The sequence below is a fragment of the Equus caballus genome, chromosome 6 (genome assembly GCF_041296265.1).
Source record: "Equus caballus isolate H_3958 breed thoroughbred chromosome 6, TB-T2T, whole genome shotgun sequence".
Lineage (NCBI taxonomy): Eukaryota > Metazoa > Chordata > Mammalia > Perissodactyla > Equidae > Equus > Equus caballus.
Window position 1 is genome coordinate 81,651,165 of NC_091689.1, and position 6,368 is coordinate 81,657,532.

The window sequence follows — 6,368 nt, forward strand, 5'->3', positions numbered from 1 at the left end:
GTGGTACAGTCCTAGGCGCTGTACAGACACAGAGCAAATAATAATAGGCTTATGTTTACTGAGCCCTTCTTAAGTACGAAACCCTGACTAGGTTCTTTACGTATATTATCTCATTTCATCCTCACGTCACTGCTGTAAGGAAGGTAGCATTATTAAATTCATTTCATAGATAAGAAATCTGAGGCTCAGGAAAGTTTATTGGCTCACCCAGGGTCACCCAGCTTCAGAGTGGTGAAGCCTGACTGACTGACCTCGCAGCCTGGGCATCTAACCATCATGACCAGCTGTGCCTGTGGATGCTTCCAACCTAAGAAAATATCTGCTTCCTATCTAGTCTTCTTTTCCAAGATGAATCTTGAAACTTGTAGGGCTGAGAGAATTGAATTTTCAGAAAATTGTGCCTATGAAGGAATATTGGATGAAGGATGTTTTCCCATACACCGAAAAACAGCTTAAAGGCAATGGGTTTAACTCCTCAACAAGGAGTATTCCCACTAGATGTTCAGAAGAGATAACTGTGCCATATCCAGGAATTTCATGGAGCCCTGTGCTCTGGAAAATATTTAGAAAAAGGCAGACATGGACTTCTTGGAAATATTGAGCCTAAGTTTAAATTCTGAGCCAAAATAAAGATTTCACAAAGGTCCACCTTACCATTTATTAATTCTAAAATAAACTGAGGTGATGGAGGCCGGCCCTGTGGCCGAGTGGTTACGTTCAAGTGCTCCGCTTCGGTGGCCCAGGGTTTCACCAGTTCGGATCCTGGGCGCAGACGTGGCGCCACTCATCAAGCCATGCTGAGGCAGCGTCCCACATGCCACAACTAGAAGGACCTACAACTAAAAATACACAAATATGTACTGGGGGGCTTTGGGGAGAAAAGGGAAAAATAAAATCTTTTTAAAAATAAAAAATAAAATAAACTGAGGTGAAATGAAAGGTGACTCTTAAGCCTTAACCCCTCCCAACTGGAATGCAGATCAGCCTCAAGATTTATGTCCTTGAACTCAGTTCCCCTAAGGAGAGAAGATCTTACAGATTGTTTACCCCCAGAATTCAGTGACTGGGGTGAGTACACTTTTTTCTTCCTCTCCCCTCCCCAAATGTAACTAAGAGTGAAATTGGAGTGCCAGGGCTGGGAATAAGGATTCCAGGGGCAGCCTGGGGGCTCTACCTCCAAGACCACCAGGTGTTCCCTTGGAAATCCAGCAACATCTATCAACAAACAAAATTTTTGTAGCCATAAGTTCATCCCACAACAAAAATCATGGCTCCTAATAGACATAATAAATATGTCTAATTAACCAGAGCACCTGTGGCACAGAGCTCCAAATTCAGTATTCCGGACTGTTGGCTGAAGTTAGGGCTCATGGTGAACAGTTCATTTCCCTGGATTAAGTCCTGAAACTAGACACTATGTTGAGGCGCATAGCAGGGTGGGTGGAAACATGTGGAAATCCTACCAAAAAGATCAAGATAGACAGCAATCCCCGGGTCCCACCCTGTATTGGGTAAGGTTAAGCATATAGGCTTTAGAGACAGCCCACCTGGGCTCAAGACCTCGTTCTGCTGCTCAAAAACAGCAGCAGGAGTGGATTCCCCATCTTCTTTATTCCTCAATTCATTATCTGTAAAATGGGCATAATAATAGTTCTTCATTATTGTGATTGACAAAAAGGAGACCCTAGCACCTGCTCTGCCTAACTCTTAAGAAAAATCAATTCTCTCAGAGGCTTGAGGGCTCAAGCTCCCTGCATCAGCACCCGTCCATTCCCTAGGCTTCCCTTCTCATCCATTTATTCAAGTCAGTCACTGTTGCTGGGTTCCCAGGGCAATCACTGGGCATTTTCCTCCGGATACAGGGAGAAACCGTTGTTTAGGCAGGCTTTTTTGAGGGACTGACCATCTAGCTTTAATTCTCCCCATCTTCCTACATCCTACCCACAGAGCCTGTGAAGCCCAGTCTGGCTTTTTTAAAGGACCCTCCAGTTGAGAGAAAAGGAAAGCGAGAGTTTTCACAGTCACGCAGTTCCATGCGACCTCAGATTCCCTTCATCTCTCAGTTCTAGTCCAGAAACCAGCCCACATCTTCTCCAGTCCGTAAAAGGTCAGGTCCCCCTTCACAGCTGTCCACAGCACACTGGACACCTGCCATATTGTGATTTATAAGAACTATATATATTTAGTCACTCAGATGACCAAAATATATTTCTCATATTTGGTCTTCATCCACAGTTCTTGGTTCACAGCTCCCAAAACCCTTGGAATTTCATGAGCAATGAGAGCAATGGGAGCATCTTTTGTTATAATATTTGATCTCTTGTCCTCAGTTCTTGAAAATAATTCACAGCCATAAAGATGAAATGGTCATATCAAGCCCTTTTCCACCACCACTGGATTTATATCAGTGAAGGTGACTTCTGGAAAGCACTTAAGGGTGGGGGGCTGGTTGCCAGGGGAACCAGCCACGAATGCAGAGTTGGAACTTTCAGTCCCACCCCTTGATTTCCGGGGAAGGGAGAAGGGCTAGAGGTTGAATCAATTACCAAATGCTTAAGTAATGAAATCTCCATAAAAACCCATAAAAGAGGATGTTCAGAGAGCTTCCAGACTGGGGAATCAGAACACTTCCACGTGCCACCGTGCTGGGCCCTCAGCTCCAGAAGGACAGGAGCTCCTTTGTTCAGGACCTCACCTTATGTATCTCTTCATCTGGCTGTTGGTTTGTATTCTTTAATATCCTTTGCAATAAATCAGTAATCTAGTGCATAAACAGGTATCCTGAGTTCTAGCAAATTAATCAAACCCAAGATTTAAAGCCAGTTGGTCAGAAGTACTGGTGACAATCTGGACTTGCAATTGGCATCCTGAGTTGGAGACAGTCATTGCAGCCTCCAATTTGTAGCTGGTCGGTCAGAAGCACAGGAAGCAACCTGGGCTTGAGACTGGCATCTGAAGTGGAGGGCGGTCTTGTGGGGCTGAGCCCTTTACCTGTGGTATCCGATACTATCTCTGGGTAGATAGTATCAGAACGCTGCTGGTGTCTGAGAATTGCTTGTTGGTGTGGGGAGGGCTCCACATGCACGCATGCTGCAGTTGGGTCCAGGAACCCAAAAGAACATGCCAGACCTGGGAATAGGGACTGCAGTCCCTCCACAAACCCACCCCTTTTCCTTTAAGGTCTTCCTGGGCCAATTGCCAGGAACCACGCTCAGCTGGTCTCAGCCAGAGAGATCAGCTTCCACTGACTCTTCCGGTGGGAGCTGCTGGGAGCTGCCTCTCTCCAGCTGGGGCCAGTTGCTACCCAGATTCCATCCACTCCCACAAATGGCAGTCTAAACCCTGCATAGCTAAGCAGAATCCTCTGCACCTGCTCTCTCCAGGAGCCTGAAGTCAGGGACTCAGCTCTTATAATTTCCTTGAAGGAGAGGGTAGGAAATATGTTTGATCATCTATCTGACATTTATCAAGCACCTACTGTGTACCCATGGCCTGGGTACTGAGGAGTCACAGCCTAGTGTAGACAGCTAATATTAGGGTTGTGAGATCTATGCAGAAGTAACTGCTGGCTTCGATTTGACTTTTTTTTTAAAGAAAGATCGGCCCTGAGCTAAAATCTGTTGCCAATCTTCCTCTTTTTTTTTTTTTCCTCCCCAAAGCCCCAGTATATAGTTGTACATCCTAGTTGTAAGTCATTCTAGTTCTTCTGTGTGGGACGCTGCCACAGCGTGGCTTGATGAGTGGTGTGTAAGTCCACGCCCAGGACCTGAACCAGCAAACACCTGGCCACCAATTGAAGCATGCAAACTTAACCACTTGGCCACGGGCCTGGCCTCTCTATTTGATTTTTTGCCCCATCATTTCAGAGTGCTATAAAGCTCCTCTGATCCCTAAGCCTTACATCAGAATCTTAGACCTCTCTTGTCCCTAGGGTGGAGGTGGGGTGGTGGAGCATGAACTAGAGCACAGCACAGTGCCCGGCTCAGGAATACTGGCGGGGTGGGATCAAAGGTGATGCCTTGCTCTCACCAGTTTAGATTATGTCCCCCAGACCTCATCAGTACCAGGGGGGTGGAGCAGGGAGGAGGGAGGGCTGCAGGGGAGCATGGCATGAACTCTACTCCTAGGAGGTAGACAAGCAAAGAGAGAGACTCTTACCACAGCCATGCCATCCCAGCTCTGAGCTTAAGTGGCAGGCCTGCCCCTAACATTTGCAGGCCTGGGGCAGAGCACAAATGAAGACTCAACTTGGGCCCAGCCCTGGTGGCCTAGTTAAGTTCAGCACACTCCACTTCGGCAGCCCGAGTTTGGTTCCTGGGCATGGACCTACACCACTCTGTTAGCGGCCATGCTGTGCTGGTGGCCCACATACTAAAATATAGAGGAAGATTGGCACACATGTTAGCTCAGGGTGAATCCTCCTTGCCAAAAAAAAAAAAGACACTTACCATACATCTAAAATTTTATAAAATATAAGTCAAGCTACTTGTGAATGTCCTAGCCTCCTATCATGATAAGCATACCTTCATAACTACCTGGAAGGCCAGGTTTGCACTTAGACTTCTAGGGCGCCTTGAAGTTCTGTGCTAGAATGTTCCCCAGTCCTGACCCCTAGCCTATAGCCTGCCTTCTCTTCCTCCTCACAGCCCCATCGCACACTGCAAAGGGCTTTGTGTGTTTGTATAGACACTCCAGCCTGCATATCCAAGCTCCATCCACCCAGCTCTCTGACAAACAGCTGCTTCTAGGTCACCTCTTGGGCCTAGGAGTGTGCACACCAACAGCAGTCTGTCGTCGGGACCCAGAGAAGAGAGGATGAAAAGTGGGCTTAACAGGGAATTCTGGGGTCCTAGGTACCAGGAAGGTGGTCCAGAAGGAGAAGGGGCACATCCCCTTGACCCTGCACCCCATGGGGAAGGTCGTGGCTGAAGTGCCTGGGCAGAACTTCTGAAGCAGAAGTCCAGGGCACTGACCCTCACCCTCTTGCAATGGGATTTTCCAGGCTATAGCTCTGACAGCAGAGACAGCTCCCCGCCACTTCCCTGGCCTCTGACATAGGTTCCCTTTTACCCCCACCCTGAGACATGAAGGAGAAACAAGCAGACCAGTACAAAAGAAAAAATACTGTTTATTCCACACAACTACATCAAGTGCTTCTCCCCCCTTCTCCCCTCCCCACCCCTCACTCCAGCCCTCAGCAGTATTTGCCCCATGTCGGGGGACAGTCAGAACCTCAGTGTCAGAGCCTGGCCTATGACAGGAAGGGAATCTAGGCATACGGAGGTGACTGGATTTCCAAGGACACAAAAATGTCAGGGTCTCTCGTTCCAAATTCAAGTATGTTCCCCAATTCCTCTGGCTCGATTCTTTCCCTGGACCTCACCTGGGTAAAATGCCATGGTTAGTGCAGAGTCAAAGGCCCCAGGTGATTCAGCAGACCATAGAAAGTTTTGGTCTTCCTTTCATTTAAAACAAAAAAAAAAACCACACGAGAACAGTTAAAACCATTTCTGGCCCTTTTCCTGCCTTTCCGTGGCAAACGAACCACTGAGCTCTGGCTTCAGTCCAGGAAGGTGCTTTCAAAACAAAATTTGTGTCAACTCCCTTCAGAGTTTGGTACTACTCAAAACAAAACCACCAACCTCAGGGCCACAGCTGCTTCTCGGGGGCCCTGCGGTGGGGGAGCAGGAGCAGAGACCACAGGGAGGTGAACTCCGCTTTGGGCACGCTTCAGGGACACCCCACACCCCCCTGCCTGGGGAATTTGGCCTGCGAAAATTCTGCCCCTGGTATCCTTCCTCTGAAAGACCTACCCATCCTTCCAGCAGAGGAGAAAAGGGTTTCGTTCTAACCCAGCCTTGGGAAGACAGATTTAGACAAGGGAGGAGCTGAGACAGCTCGGCCAGGCCTCATTTAGACCAGCAGTTCATGGTCTTTTTCCTGCCATGACACAGGACAGACGGTGTCCTCCTGCATATCGACTGCCATGGACACACCCTGGATTATATGCTGCTCCCAGAGCACCAGCCATGACCCACTTGTCTCTCCCAAAAAAGAAAGTACAACTGAACGCCAGTGCTTGAGGGTGAAAACCTGCCCCTCTCTAACTTAGTGAAGCGTAGGTCACTGAATCCCTTACAGACGCTGGAACTTTATTCTCACTGAAAACTTGTTTACAGCTCCCCTTCCAGGTGAGCCTATTATTTCATTGAGATAGGCTGATGACCCTGAACTCGAGGGTGGACCCTCCCCCTTGAAGACATATTCTCACCTGGCAGGCTGGGGCAGGCAAGGCGCCCACCTGCTTCCTCACCACCCCTCCTACCCTCTGGCAGGTCTGGTTGGTCCCAGTGCAGCGGGGCAGAAGT